This window comes from Ambystoma mexicanum, chromosome 9 (assembly GCF_040938575.1).
Source record: "Ambystoma mexicanum isolate Mex_15411 chromosome 9, UKY_AmexF1_1, whole genome shotgun sequence".
Classification (NCBI taxonomy): Eukaryota; Metazoa; Chordata; class Amphibia; order Caudata; family Ambystomatidae; genus Ambystoma; species Ambystoma mexicanum.
The window spans coordinates 63,725,093-63,741,663 of NC_090931.1; the positions used below are offsets into that span (position 1 = coordinate 63,725,093).

Sequence of the window (16,571 nt, forward strand, 5' to 3'; positions counted from 1 at the left end):
CCAGAGCGTCTGTGGAGCTCCTTGTTGCAACCCTCACATTTTCCTGTTCGGTTAAGACGCTGTCTCCTCCTTGTCCCATTTGTTTCCTCAGTCTTCCCTTTGGTGTCTCCTGCCCTTTACTTTCCATTGCCTCCGGCTTTCCATCCCGCTCTTTGCTGCCTTCAGGGCTTTCTCTTGTGTTCCCGTGCTCTCTTTCTGCCGCTCCTCGGCCCCTCCTTCCTCTGCCCTCACGGACCCTGCACCACAGATTTATTGGAAGGTTTCCTATTCAGAAACCACAGAAGGTTTCCCTTTCTTCATCAAGCCACAAAAGGTTTTCCTTACTTGCCTTGTTTGTTTGTTTGTTTGTTTATTTATTTATTGTGCGCACCAGACCCTTGGGTAGCAGGGCGCAAGAGAACAAGGAGGTTTACAGCTTAGTTAACGTTTACAGGTTACAGATAAGTTAACGTTACAAGTTACAGGTTACAGGCATAGTGGACATTTCGAATCTGCAGGGTAGGGCAAGTGCACGTGCAGATAAGGCGTAGCTAAACAGTCAAATCTATGGCGATCGACAGTAAAAGCAGGTCAGCACAAGCATTATAAAAGACGTTACGTATAAAGTGACATACGCTATGTCGCATTCTCAATAAGCCATTTTATGGTGTTCTTTCTGAAGTTATTGAAGGTTTGGTCAGATCTGAGTGCAAGAGGTAGGGAGTTCCATAACTGTGCTGCCTTAACTGGGAAGCTGGAACCTCCAATGGTGGCTAGTTTGAATCTGGGCACTAGGAGGCAGTTGGGGCTGGCTGTCCTTGTGAGTCTCGTTGGATTTTTCCTGTTGAAGCGTTCTGAGAGGTATCGGGGAGCTTTGTTGTTTAGGCATTTGTGGATAAGGGAAGCAGATTTAAGGTTGATTTTTTCTTGGGTGGAAAGCCATTTGTGTTTTCGACTTATTTCTGAAATGTGTGCACTTCTGGGGATACTTAGGGCCGCTCTAAGTGCATTGTTTTGGAGCACTTGGATTCTGTAGATGATTTGTTTGGTAGTCCCTATGTAGAGGGCGTTACAATAATCTAATTTCGATAGAATGAGGGCTCTAGCTAGAATAAGACAGCTGTCCTCTGAAAGGAATGGTTTCCCAGCTCGTATTAACTTGCATGTATAGGCAGTGGATGATGACAGTGAGTTCATCTGTTTGGTGAAAGATAGTGTCGCATCAAGGTAAAAACCTAGGGTTTTTACTTCTCTGGCGACCTCGATAGTGTTACCATCGATGACGAAGGCGGAGTAGTTTTGGTTAAGTTTGGAGATGCGGGCTGCCGTGCCCAGGATGATGAGCTCTGTTTTGTCATCGTTCAAGCATATGCCATGGTTGGCCATCCATGCTTGAACGATGCTATAGACTCTATTCACCAGAGCCAGATCTTCGATGTAATCCCCAGTAAGTGGTAAGAGAATCTGAGTATCATCTGCATAGTTAGTGTAGGTGATACCCAGATTATCAAGATCGTCAAAGAGTGGCTTGGTGAAGATGTTATAGAGTGTCGGCGAGACGCAGGATCCCTGGGGCACACCGCAAGTGATTGGGATAGGGTCTGCTGCCGCTGTGGGGGAGAACACCCTCATAGTACTGTCACTAAGAAATGATTGAATCCAGACAATAGCCTCCTCTGAGAAGTGGGCAGCCGAGTCCAAGTGATTACATAGGACTTTGTGGTCCACCAGATCAAAGGCGGCTGAGAGGTCTAGAAGGAGGAGGAGAGCTAGTTTTCCCTCGTCTCTGAGTGAGTCTATTTGGGCTTTTAGGTCGATAAGGGCAGTCTCTGTGCCGTGTTGCGGACGGAAACCGGATTGGCGGGTGCCAAGGAGATGGTTCATCTCAAGGAAGTTCTGGATTTGGGTGTATGCTACCTTGTCTAATATTTTTAGTAGGAAGGGAACCGTGGTGATGGGCTTGTAGTTAGTGGGGATGTTGGGGTCCAATGTTTGCTTTTTTAGGAGGGGGGGTACCCAAGATTCCTTTAGATTGCGGGGGATGGTGCCCGTAGTGAAGGAGGCATTGATAAGTTTTGTAATATAGGGGGCTAAGTCCCTAGCCGCATCCTTGATCAGTTGTGCGGGGCATTGGTCGCCTTTGCAATTAGAAGGTTTGAGAGTCAAAATGGTCTTCTCCACCTCAATTACTGAGACCTTGGAGAAAAAGATTGGGTGGATTCTTTAGGTTTGGATGTGGGAATTTTGACTAGCAGAGGTTGAGTAGGCAGTGAGGCTTTCTTTAGGGCAATTTTTGTTTGGAGGTTGGATACTTTGTTGGTTAGTGCCAGTTGTATGCCTTAGTTACTGCAAGTTCCTTTTTCATCACGGAAAACCCCACGGGATCTCTTTGCATCAGACCACTTGACATCTGCTATTTTTTGGGCTATTCCCCAGGGGTTTCTCGTGCTCAGCTCGTACCACGAATTGAGTGCGGTGGCCTTCAACGGAGATAGACCCTACTTCCACTCAAGTCGAAGGTCTACAAGAGGGAAGGAAAAGAAGAAAACCACTGAAGACTCTTCAGGCTCTGAAGGTGAGGAGGTTAGACTTCAGACTGTGCTCTTTGGCCGTGTCATTGTGTAGAGCTACTACGTATCTCCTTTTCTGTTGGTCCGCGGAAGGGCCTGACGACTCACTCTCAGACTGTGAGCCAGCGCTACGTATTAGAGGTTTCGTCTTGGATGACGTGACGTCCTGCATTCTGGAGATCTTTGTGGTCTCTGTATGTGGTACTTCTTGTGTACCCCTTCAGCTGGCTTGTATCTCCTTGGATCACTGGTGCTTCTGTGTTCCTCCCTGTGATAGCTTGTGTTGCCTGATGCTGGATGGCGAGGAGCCATGAGGTGGGGGTTGAAGGGTGGTCTTGCATATCGCTCGGAAGTGGCACTCCCCTCTGCATGCCGCATACTTCTGTCCCAGGGCAGGGCACGTGCGGTTACACCGGTAACATGTCAAAACCGTTTTCTTTGCGCTCTCCCATTGCATGGGTGATAACTTTTGGACAGACTCAAGGTCTTTGGTCGACAAGAGGATTTTCAATTTTCCCATATTTTGGACTCGCAGGGAGGTAGTACAGTCGGACCGGGCCATGGCCAGGAACTCATCCAGTGATCTCTGTTTTTGTAGACTTTCACCCTGATATTGCTTGGGATCTGAGCGCCTCCTCTTCGGAGTAACGATGAAAAGTGCAATGTTTCAGGCGGATGCGAAATCTCATGACAAAATTGTCAAGGGTCTCTCCCACTTCCTGGGTCGTTGTGTGAAATATGTGTCGTTCATAGTCGACATTGGTATGTGGGGCAAAGTAAGTGGCCAGGGCATCAAGGATTTCTTGAAATGTTGCCTTTTCTTCATCCACCAGCTCATAAAGGATGTCATGGGTGGCCGCCCCTACAGCAAAATTCAGTACGCTCTTCTTTCTCTCATCGTCTCCAATATACCTATGTAGCCCTTGAAGTCTTGTGACCAACGGGCTTAGATTACTTGTGTCTGTCAGTTCATATGCCACTGGCACCTGCCACGGAATGGTTTCACTGTGCGCCATGTGGAATGTCTCTGAGGGGCATGTGGATATGGTGGCTGGGATGTCTTACCCCGACATGGTCAATCAGCCTCCCAGTCCGCGTCGCTGTGGGGCCCTTAGTTATACTTGGAAACACAACCTTGTGGCGCTTCTGAGCCGTGCCTCTGAGCACTCAACTGTCCACCTGCTTTTAGTGCTTGCTGTGTGGGCCAATCAGGGCCTTAATCCAGGTGGCTGTGCCCTTTTTATTCCTAGAGCTGGCGGTGAGGTGAAGAGTCAGCACTCACAACCGCTGGCCGGGGTTCTTCCTTCCTTGCTGCAGGGAACCTCTCCAGCGTGCAAGTGCTCAGCCGTGCGCTGTGGTAGCCGATGTCACCCTCTCTCGTATGAGCGTTGTGCAGAGGACGTGATCAGTTTCTCTATGTTGCCCCTGCAGGCCGCACCACCTGCGAATATCAACGCCACCGCCCGGGCGTGACACAGGAGAGTGGGGTGGTGCTTGTAGGCCGATCCGCCTACCGGAGTCACCGCCGCCACCCAGGTGCGTTGAATAGGCGGGACACTTCGCCAGTGTACGCATGGTAGCGGGTACCCGCTCGTCGCTAATGTGGTAATGGCAGTGAGCAGTCCTACACAGCATGCATACAGCTCCCAATGCTGATCGGCCCGCCGCCCGTACTACGGGTTGGGCCGTCAGAACGGAAGAGACGGAGACAGGTCAACTTCTCACGTACCTTTATTAACTTCCCTAGCTACTTACCTTCTGAACCCTTCACTTCCCTTTTCCACCCCACTCCCCAACTAGATCCCTCCCACACAATGAGGCTAACAGGCCTCTTATGTTAACTTGACATACGGGAAGAAGATTAAAAGGAAGAGTGGAAGGTACTAAATGAAGAGGAAGAAATGATTGAATGACAGGGGCCTATGTGATTAAGAGAGTGAGGTGAATGAAAAAAGAAAGCAAGGTGAGAGTAAAAAAATAAAAGGGAATAGAAAAAAAAAATCAAACCTAGTACTAAGTTTCCCCATGTTATGCGCGAGATTGTCATCTAGTCTTACTGTTTTTCTGGGTATTCTCGGATTTGAGGTTTTACATTTAATCTAAAGGGGAAAACATGGAGTGGGTGTTCTCATGCATTAAAGGGGGCAACCTGAGAACACTGAACCCAAAATAAAAAATAAGTGTCACTTTACATGTTGGCCACAGAAATCTCAAGTTTTCCATTCCCGGGGGTGAGAAAGGCACCCACTCCTGTTTCTTCTTGGAACTATAGGGCTTGTAGTTTCGTTTTTCCATATTAAATTTAGTGAAGGCGAATAATCCCAGCATTCCAAGAAAAAGAGGGACTGGGCGGCTTTCTCCTGCACAGAACAGGAAGCTTAAAACCTTTGGCAGAGCCTCACTTGTTCCCCCCATCTGCATTTTCTGGAAAAAAGCATAGCTCTCAACCATTTATGTTGCAAAGGCGGGTGAAAACACCCGATTTTATTTTTGGCGGGTGAGAGGCCCATTGAAACGAATGGGCGTGAAGGTGGCTTGGCGGGTGAGTCAGCTGTTTACAAGGCGGGTACCACCCGCCAAAAGCGTGTGAGTTGAGAGCTATGAGAAAGGTGCCTCTTTGTGATGTAAATAAGGCAGGTAAATTATAGACACTGTTCTGGGGCATTCGTCACCGCGCACGCCGCCATGTTGGGAGGGGCGTGAAAAGGTGCTCATGACCCCCCCTCGCCCCCCCCTCGCAGGCACCGCGCGCTCGATCTCGCACCTGCGCGGCCTGCGGCCGTTATGCCTGGCGCGCTCTGTCACTACTACCACCACCTCTCCCCGTCAGATGAGCGCGGTGCGCGTGACGTTCACGTGCCCTCCGTGCGTGTAGCGCTCGCGCCCGATCTCCTTTCTGGATAGGGTGGTGCGGGTTGCGCGCGCGCCCCTACCGGCACGGTCCTCCAGAAGCTGCGGCGCGCGTTCCCGCGCCGAGTCACTGAGCGCGCGCAGCGGCCGTTGGCTGCTGCCTCAGCGAGTGTACGAATAATACAAATAAAAAGAGCAGGGCCGTTAAACCGTCACTCAGAAGGCGCGCGGCGCGCGGCGCCCCCCCCCCCCGGTGTAGCGGCTGGCACGCTGCTGGGGGTGCAGGGCGGCCGCCGTGCCTCACTTTTTCTCTCTCTCCTCAGCCTGCAGGCGCCTCCTTCTCCTCACACGGGGGCGGGGACGTGGGCGGCAGGCCCGGCCCCCCGCTCCCGAGCCCCGTGTTTCCGCAGCCTCCGGTGCGGCCGGGCTGTGGTGCTCCCGTCAGGAGATGTGTGGGAGGCGAGGCGCCTGCGGGATAAGGGAGAGGTAAGCGAGGCCCAGGCCGGGCGGGGAAGGGGGCGCTGCGGCGCCCGGGCGGAGCACACCTGCCTGCCGGAGGGAGCGCTCCAGCCCGCGGCAGGCGTGGGCCGCACCTGGGAGCCTACCTGCCTGCCTCCCCTCCTTCCCCGCCCCACAGCACTAATGTCCCTGCCCGCCAGCCAGCATGCCACCTGCTGCCCGGCCCCAATGGGGGGGCATCTCCACCCTCGTAATACCGCGCCATGTACGCGGGACAGCGCCCGAGGACGGGATTATTTCAGCCTTTGATAGGATCCTGTTTTTAAAAAATATATATATAGTTTTAAAGGTTCTATTCCTCCGGCTTTTTAATTATCCTCTTTTGGAGTGCGTAACGTATGCACCTCAGAAGGATGAAAGGCTGAGCTGGCAGACTTTTAACCTGCCAGAGGTGCGCACTTACCCCTTCAGTTCTGAGCCCGGATAGTCAAACTTTGATTAGTTTACTTTGGCGTGCCCAACATTTCATTTATTATTCAGTGCTGCTCATGTTCTCGTATTGAGGAGATTCATGTGCATTTTATTATTGCGCTGTTTTATTTTCTAGCCAATTCACCCGAACGGCAGTTATGAAAGGATAGAGAGGGACGCACTTTACAGATTGGCCCTTGTTTATATGTGCATTAATCGGGTCTCTTTGAGCAAGTCTTGACTCTTCCCAGCCTTGCTTCTATTGATGATGAGCAGTTTCTGCCTGCGGGCCTCGATTGCACGGTGCGACTGCTGTGTAGGTTTTGTGGAACAGGTTTAAGATGTTGGACTTTGAGGTGATGCTGGTGCATCGTGCAATAGTGCAATAGTGCAAGGCTCGAAGTGACTGGGAGTTACACCGCCTCCTTGTAGCACAGACGTGTCTTGTTGGTTATCCTAGATGGAGAAATACCTCGAGGTACTTCTGACCCCAAGACAATTGGTGAACACACACACTTGTGACGTTACAGCTGTGTTGACTCATTTGGACAACCATAAATATCCAACTTGAACACTTTTTTTTAAAATCCCATTTGTGGCACACACATGTATTTGTGTAGCACCTTGCTGCCATTGTTTTGGCTTTGATGGCATTGAAAGGTGGCCCTTTGGCAGACCATAGTCTGAACATATACATGAAATAATCATTCAATATGATTGACAAATCACCTTTTATGCTTTTTCGAATATTGCAATAAATGCCCCTGCTTTCTTCACGGTCCAGTACCTGCAGGTTGACAAAAGAAACAGCTAAGCTAACATTGTAGATGTTCTAGCGTGGTGCTAACACTTGCATCCATGGGTAGGTTAAGTCTGCTGGCTGGAAGCCAAAAAATAGGCCAAAGCGAGGGCTGTGGGCCAGTAATGGCCAAGCCCGCCCCTCAATGTAATGCCATTGGCTGGGTTGTTGTCTTGCTTTAGTGCTAATAGCACCAAAATGTTCACTTTAGAGGGCAGCATACAGCTGTGCACCCCATCATTGGAGATGAAGTTGGTTAGGAGAGATGGGCTTATCACCGAGTGCCTTGTCGCTGTCTATGGTGGCCAGCTATTGGGTGGAAGGTTGCTGCGGGGTATGGTGGCTGGTGTGCCGCAATGTTGACCAGAGCAGGACATCTCAGGCAGGTGCGGGCCTGGGCAGGAGGAGCGAGGATGGCTGAGAATGAAATGACTGCTTGCTGTGTGGGGAATTGACTTTGATTGCAATGGCGACAACAGCTCCCTTTCATTGCAGGCTTTCATTGGAGGGCACAGAAAGATTTGTTTCCTCACTCTGGGTGCTAATGCTTCTTTTTACACAGTCTATTATGCGTTATGTGTCTGAGATGTTTGTATGACACCAGTGGGTGCCATGGGAAGTCGAAAGTAAATCCTGGTTGCTCTTGGTATCAAACTAACACGGTTCTTCTAGGCTACAAGCAGGAATATAATAGCTGCCGGCAAATCAAAACCCACATACCACTTTTTGGTTATGTTTTATAATTAGACATTTAATTAGCTGTTGTACGTAATCGGCGCCACCCATCCAGTTTTAGCACAATTTTGGGATTGAGTGAAACGGTTCTATAGGACTCTTGAAATGGCAATAAGAAAGACAGTGTCTTCTACGAAGTACAGCCCAGCAGTAATTAAGCTATTCTCAGTGTGTGCACAGTGTGTCAGAGGGAGTTGTATCTTGCTTTGAACTCCATCATCTAGGTGAAATGTAATCTGTTTGTGAGGACTCGTTGGGGTTTTGTCATCCCCTTATAATTTGTAGTAATGTTTTGCCTATTTCTAAACACTTTTAATGTTTGTAGACGAGTGGAGACATATTGTTGGGGGGTAACACTGGTCTAGTGTAGTCATCAATTTAAGACCACCTCTTCTCCATGGGGATAAAATCTACAACAAAAAAAACCTGCTCACTTACACAACAGAGATCTTTAGTTGTATTTGCATGTTTTTTCAATTAATTGTGAAGTTCAAATCATTCACACTCTGCATTACTTCCATTCTTTACTGGCGAAAGGGCGGTTTAATTTGTACAGGAACTGCCTGACGAATGTACCAAAAGCTTGTAGAGTGGAAGAGTGATGTTCATTTTGGAGAACGATTCTTAAACAAACATGTTAGAGTATCACACACTACTGTCCTGCAGTCACTTGTCAAACTGAAAGATGTATACTTGCGATTGGCTGGCTGGTATATGTCAAGTAATGATGGTGTTGGAGTAATACACAGGTTGGGGAAAATGTAAGTGGTCTTGTATAGCGCCTGTCTCCCACCCTTTGTGGCCTTGTCTCTCTTGGTCGTGTAAGAGAAAAGAGGTGTGGGGTTCGTTAGTAGGTTTTTCAAAACCACTTTTTGTGTTAAATCAACACCACAGCAGAACGTTGCAATTTAGCAAAATAAGAGAATTCTGCATTGAACAAAATACAGGGAGATGATGGGTAAAACTATAATTACGGATATAACTGATAACAAAAGGAACTTACTAATAGACATTGTTATGAATTACTTTGGAAAAAATTCCATTCAAGAGATTTCAATTGCTTGAACTGTACAACATAAAAAAAATGGAATGATACTGGTCTGTTAGATGATGATTGTCAGCCAAACTATAATGGCAACCATATACGTTATTCTAAAATTACATAAAAATATCTGATATTTCTAGAATGTACTATAATGAATGGTATTGGCTAATTGGCAGAACCCACATTACAATATATCAATGTCTATTTTAGATTGCCATGAATTGACCCAAAAAAACAAAAAAAAACAAATACCTAATGAAAAATGACAGGTTTATTTTGGTCTAATTTGTTTTTGATAATGCGGGGTAGACCCCCCACATTTATATATTAACATGTACAAAAATACTTACTCAATTAGGTCATTTCTCATTAGGTATTTTTGTATACTAATATTTTGTATTTCTGCGGATAGTGACTATCTTAGTTCACTGGTTTAGTTATTTTACATCAAGAAGATCAGAGATGTCATAACCCAGTTGGTAGAAATATATTGGCTTACAAACTAGTGACTCATTTCACTGTATGCCAAAAAAGAATTGCCATTACCACACTTTTTAAAGTTCAAGATCAATAGTGCCAGCCCTACAGATAAGGGGAGTGTCAGCCATTTGTAATCCCTAAAATAGGCAAATACTTCTAAAAATAAAAATGGGGAGTAATAATACTCCCAACAGAAAATGGGAAACCGACACATGTGCCCCAGCTTTCACTCAAACGGCCCCATGGATATCTGTGGACCTGCAGCGCACATAGTACAACAGGGAAACGGCCATGCATGTTTGGAAGAAGTAAACTTGTATCTTTTGATGTCTATTATATTAAAACATATTTTTACTTGCTTATGAAATATCCCATTGGAAATTGGATTCACATTTTGTACTCGCTAAAAAAAAACAGTTTACTCTCAAAATAAGTGAAATACTCCCACTTCAAAATCTTATCTGGATCACCGAATAGCACTTTTTTTTTTCTTTTTGTGTGTGCATGCAACCAAATGCTTGACAGGCTCAAATTGACACTAAACTACAATATGTTCATGTTCAATGGTTTCATGTTTTAAATGAGAACAAGGCACATCAATGGTGTCAAACTGCCTCTTCTGCTACACTTGTACGGGACATAAAACTATACGCCTGGCAAAAGCAATGTTTTAATACCCACAATATAATCTATTGGGGTAGATATATAGATTACATGTTTGTTATTTGGAACAGTGATTCCCTTTCTCTGAGAAATAATGTCAAATAAACTAATACAATATCAAGTTTACAATGAACGAAAGCTCAAAGGATTATTTTTCTGGATTTGGAACTATAATCACAAAACAGATCCAATACCCCCTATATGTTAAACCTATAGGAGGTAATAGTATTCTTCTTGCAAAGAGCAATCGTCCTAAACACACCATTGAAAATATTGTAAATGGGGAATTTCTAAGAATCAAAAGACATTGCAGCGACGAAGAAAACAAATGCACTATTTACTGTCAACGGATTTAAAGCAAGAGGGTATTGTACCAAAATGATCAGCAAGAAAAAAAAGCTGAAAACAAACTTAAGACAATTGTTTTAACCCAAATTAAATTCAATTTACTCTTCGTGCCTCTCAAAATCAAATACTAACAAATTCTTTAGAAACAATGTGGCCTTCTTCAACTTGTCTCGCACAAACAGCAATATCTTCCAAATAAACCTAATCTAGTTTATCGAGAGGCACCTAAAAACAAAAATATGATCAGTCCCAGGAAACCTGATTGTGAAATAAAATCGAAAAGGCTGAGGGGCTTCAGCCTGTAGCTGGATATAGGTGCAGTTCATGTGTCTGTAAATGATGGATGAAAATGAAATACCACTACCAAATGGCAAATGTCATATGATCAACAGTTATTAATTGCAACAAACTTTGTAGTGTATGCCATTATATGCATCTGCAATAAGTGGTACATAGGAAGTACAATTCGTAAATTAAAATCAAGGATTCAGGAACATGGACAAACAGACATTAAATCTCCATTGGCTGCACATTGGATGGAAAATCGTACCTAATGGAGGCATCACTGAAATTAAATTACCTCATGTGGGGTGGCAACATAGAATCTCTTCTAAGGCTGGAGGAAATTGATGCTTGCCATGCAGGTTTAAATCTGCATCCAGAACACACTATGTATTTTATCAATATTTGTGAACAATATTGTGTACATCGTATTTTATTATGTCGTTAGTAACCTGTTCCATGGATGTGGTGGGCCAACGGCACAAGGGCACCGGGACGTTACCCCTGGTACGGGTTACTAACCTCATTAGCACCCCGTGTTGCCAATCCAGTAACCAGTGGTGCTGAAGGCTGGGTCTTTTCTATGAATGAGTGGGACGCCGCATGGCATCCTGTTCATTGAGAATACTGTTCCAAGATGGCTGCCATGAAGATGGAAGGTGGGGCTTTCCTTACAGAGCCACTCTTCCTTTTCTGTGGTGAGTGGCAAAGGGAGATGGAGAGAAGCTGCAGCAGGTGTTTCCGCCCCAACGATCAGTCAAGTAGGGCTGGGGAGGGGTGGGGTTGGGTATATAAAAAAAATAATAAAACGAGACAATAAGGTTGGCAGGAGATGGCGGGGCAGGGGTAGAAGCCTGTGGGTTCCATGGAACATGTGCTGAGATTAGCGGTTTCAGCACGCGATCTACGAAACCTGATTGGCTGCACCCTCCACCCTGATGCTAATGTGGATTTAATTTGGACTAGTGAAAGTTTGTTATGACACATTTGTTGAGATAGGATAATTATATCAAGAATTGCAGAGTTTAGACAAATCAATAAAATACGTTTCTCTCCATATAAACCAAATATGGCTGCTCCATGGTTAACGTCATCCCGCAGTACGTCACATGACAATGTCATTAAAATGTCACATCTAAATAAACGCAGTGTGCATGTTTCCTTTGAAACGTTGATACTTAACCCGTTTCTGAGACCCATAACAGTATTGTCAAAATGGGCGTTATGCGAGTGATGTCATCATGTCTAACGTCCCACGATGGTCACTCATACGCCATTTTGAATTATTGAGATTAGTCTCAATATTCATTTAATATACTACCTACTAGATTACAGAGCTATATTTTCATCAAACGAACCTATTAGCATTAATCATATAGTGTTTTTAAGATGTGTAAAAAGAAGATTCCTAACTATTAATCCTCCCGATGAGCCATGACATGGCAAAACACGTGTTGAGGATTTGAAAGAGGATCTGAAATTTAAAACCGGATTTGATGTTTTCAAAGAATATTTGAGGATTTGAAAGTGGATCTGAAATTGAAAAGTGGATTTGAATATCTATAATTACTAATAAAAGGATTGTGTTTTGAGGTTTGGAAGTAGGATTTGAACACTGTTTTTGAAAATGTAAAATATGAATCAATAAAAAGGATAAACAAAGGACTTTAAAAGTGAGTTAGGATCTTGAAGATATTATTTGAACGTGGGGTAATTTGTACAAATTGGAATTTTTTTTAAGGAATGGAGAAAATACTTTGGAATAATGACATATTTCTTTTATATAAGTGAATGGCTTAAGGTATGTAATTTTTTCAAAAAAGTAACTTCTCACCAATGGCTTGCACGTAGGTATCCACAATAAACCGTTTTCAATTAACATATATTTGAAGTCCTAGCAGAAATTTCTAGTGGATTTAATGCAGCATCCAAACGTGAGAGTACAATATCTCAACTATCGCACAGGAAGATTTTAAATCCTTATACCTATAATTTAACATTCATTAGTAGGACAGTGGGAAAGGGAGTGGATACCCTTGTGGAAAGATAAGGAACGGATGGTTGTGAAAGTGGCAGTGCAGTAGTGGTTTGTGTTGCCTGCTAAAGGTATTTTTCCAAGATCACATACTGCTGGTTTGCTATATGTATTTTTGTTGTTTAAAAGAAACCAATTTGACTTTTCGTCTGGCTAATGGGGTAATCCTATCATAATTCCATTGTGATGTGCAAATTGTGTTAGATTTACCTCCCCTTTAATCCATGCTACACATTTTTTTATTTTAATACAAAAAATGTGAAGAAACCGAATGGGCTCTTTGGCTGGTAGTAGAGGTAGAAGTCCATAGGATTCTAGAAACATGAATCTAGATGCATTGTAGTTACCTTTAAAACTTGAAGTGAGGTCTAAGAAGTCTCACCATCCAAAAAAAGCATGATGTCGGTTTCTTTCATGTGCGTGAAAAGTAAAGTCACTGATAATTTTGATTTTATTAACCTAGTTCTTAAGTCCAGTTAAGTTTTTTTTGTTAATGCTGTTATTCCATATAGAACATGTTTGAAAGACGTGGGCCTGAACCTACTAATAACATTGGGGGTATATTTTATTGACATCATTCTGTCTTTCACTAGGCAGTACATTCCAGACTATCCACATATTGATGCAATCTGTTTAAGTTCTCCTACTGCATACTGTTATGTGGCATACTGTTACGTGGCATGCCAAACTATTGATAGTCTGTTTTGTCTATTGTTGATTTGTAAGGCAACCAACAAGGTAGGCTGGCTAAAGCTCTCAGTACAGATGTCCACTGCATAGGCTTGATAGGGTACTTTGGAAGAACAGTTTTGAGTGTCAAACAATTATTCACCACAGGCACTTCTGTTTCTTGGCTATTTAATTTTTTATAGCACTTTTATCCCAATACTTTTACAAGATGGAAAAGCAATGCAAAAGTTTATGGGAGTACCTAGCAAGCAAGTGGGCCAAGATAATGCATATTTACATTATTTGCGAATGGATGGAAAAGCAATTATCAACAGGTGATCTTTGATATGTTTCCTAAATAATGTACATACTTAACTACTGTTATCTAATGGTGAATCTTTCATCAATTTAGGAGACAACCATTGAAAACAAAAAGAAAGAAGCACAGAGAGTGTGTTGACAGAACAGTAAAGTGTGGATAGATGGAACATAATTGGTTGATAGAATGCAGGGTCAAAACATGCTGGGAACTATTTAGCTCCTGCTTCTAGCCCCTGGGAGCTTAGTTCACTTGGCACCAACAGCTATCAGGAGCTACTTTTAATCCTTAAGGCCATCGGGGCCATACAAACATACTTATGTGACATGTCTATCTGGTTAATGATGCTCCCTGTGTGGTTCCTTTTTGAAGCAGCTGATGTCCCTTGAAGATGCTGAGAGACCAGACTCTAAGGCTTCTGCAAACCACATTCTTGTATCTTATGAATGGGGCCCCACTAGCGGGGTCGTCTACTGCTGCACTAGACTCGGACATGTCAGTTCACTGTCATTAATACTGAGTGGCGGGAACTGGCTTCACGTTGGCACAGTTACATAGGAAACCCAACAAACCTTTCCTGTCTCCTTTATCCTCTGCAGCCAGGCCCCATGTGGGCACGTTTGAAATATCCTCTGTTGGTATGTGAAATCGCTGCCACCAGCGTCGAGGCCTGACAAAAGAGGAGGGCCTGCATGGCACATTTGTCAGTTAATCAGGCTGTCAATGGCAGGGGGAAGCTTTCGACCCCTCCTTGGGATGACATCATGCTCGGCTTTCCTGTCGTATTCCAACTTAATATGACTGGGGCGGACTTTGCCTGTAGGCTGTGTCCATGCCAGAGGAGACGGGTATTTTCATTTGTTCTTGTACGAGCATAGGAAAAGATGTGTGGATTAGCCCCACACATTTTCCTGAGACCGGTTTACCATCATCCATGTACTTCACATTTTCAAAAAGGCACTGGCGTGCCCACGCCCACCGTGCGGAAGGTCGAGTTCCTCACATAATGTTTTAATAAAAGGAAATTCATATAAACATGTAGTTGGACAATAGTTGGAGCTACAATCCAACAATGTTTGAACAAAATACCCTCCACCCCGACCTTTCTGATCAGTGTAGCTGAATGTGAAAACATGATTTTAAAATGGTAAGAGTCGCATGGGCAGCATAAGATTCTATGTCAAGACCGGAGGCTCACACTATGCTTCTTTCTTTATTTAAACATTTGAAAGAAAGCTCAGCAGCAAGTATTTTTGCACCTGACTGAACAAATGGTATGCATAATAAAGGTGCATTAAAATATCGATAAAACATGAATAAAGTAACAAGCAGGACCAAAGTTCAGTCTTTGAAGGAGATAAACTCCATTTCCCAGGAGCCCACGCTATAGTTCCCAAAGGGTCACCAACATGTGACACCAGTCCACCAATGGGTACACAGCTGCTCCCATAAACAGTCCTGAACATGATGTAACTTCCTCTTTCTTTGCTGCTCACAGCAAGAAATGTACATTCATGTTCTAAGGCTGTATTTAAAGCGTAATTTTATATTTATATTTCTTTTTATATTGTATAATTTGATATTGAGTTATTGCTTGATACCTGCATGCATGCAAGTTCTTTGATGTTTTTATTGCTATATTTTGCCTGAGGAGCGCCTTCCGTATCCTCTTCGGCTTCCGTTGCGTATCTCCGATGCCAGCTGTTTCCTGCTGGCATCGGAGAGCAAAACAAATACCCAGAATCTATATCATTCACGCTGCGTAGGAGTTTCGTTTCTTATTCCTTCAGAGAGTCTGCCTCAGCGGACCCTCACGCACTGTCACACTAGCTTCCCCGGCCTGGCACGAGTACCTGGAGCCTCAGGGAAGCGTTGTTTGCCTTTGTGTGGCCATGGCACTGCCCGCGGCCACCAGAGGGAGCTTTACAAGCGCTGGTCCTTTACTCGGCTTTCAGGCGCCCGCGAGCACATTTCCATTATGCTTTTATAACGGATTTGCATTTCCGTTATGCTTTTATAACGGATTTGCGATTGCGAGCGTCAGTAGCTGCTGTGGTGCATCGTCAACGCTTATTTTCTTCAGATTGCCTGATTTAAAAACAATGTTAAAAAGGAGAAAAAAGAGGGAGAAGTTACAATTCTCAGAACAGGATTGAGCCCTGAAGACTGTTATCAGACAATTTCTCCTGACAAAGTGGGCTAGAGTGAAGGCGTTCTGAGCCCACAGAGAAGCATAAAAAAAGATATAAAAAAAAGAAGAAAGGTGCTATATAATTTGAAATAATGGCAGCTCAGTACTCCTCTCATGCAAGCCAGGATTGGTCTGAGTATGAGGAGGATACTTAACAAATACATGAAGTGGCAATGGCAGACAGTCTAAAAAAGGTACTGGGATCCTCTGTAGAGACCAGTATTAAGAGGACCGTATCAGAGATGCTCCTGCCTATTCAGCAGTGCCTGGACAGCATGGAGGAGCACCTGTAAGAGACCTCCCTGCCTGGGAGAAAAAAAAGACACCAAAGAGAAAGCACCTTTCAGATGGGGGATGTATTCCGGCTCGTATGAGTAAAAACCCTACCGCCTCCCCACCCTCCTCTAGCCAGCCAGAACCAGCCACTGCTGTCCTTCTCCAGGCTGAAGAAGGCTTTTCTGATCAGGAAGGAAACCCCTCCCCCCCAATGGACCCTCTTGCCCCCAGGAAGACAACAGGGGTACTAGACCCTTGAGCCCAAAGGGATACCGACAGGGCACTGATGATGAACAAGTCAAAGAGGGATATGATATGGACAATCGGTCTCCCACCTCGGATGAGGACGTTCAGACCATAGGGTCACGACCCTCAACTTCGGGGATTGCCCCCATCCCCA

At 44.7% G+C, this 16,571-nt stretch overlaps 1 protein-coding gene across 4 annotated transcripts in view; it reads left to right on the forward strand.

Annotated features, from left to right (window-relative positions):
• Positions 1–5,760: 5,760 nt before the first annotated feature.
• ARHGAP32 (Rho GTPase activating protein 32) overlaps positions 5,761–16,571 on the forward strand; it is a 1,621,198-nt gene continuing 1,610,387 nt past the window's right edge. For all 4 annotated transcript variants that reach the window (XM_069614162.1, XM_069614164.1, XM_069614161.1 and 1 more), the window contains exon 1: positions 5,761–5,885. The gene's annotated coding sequence lies outside the window, so the exon portion shown is untranslated. The remainder of the gene's footprint in view (positions 5,886–16,571) is intronic.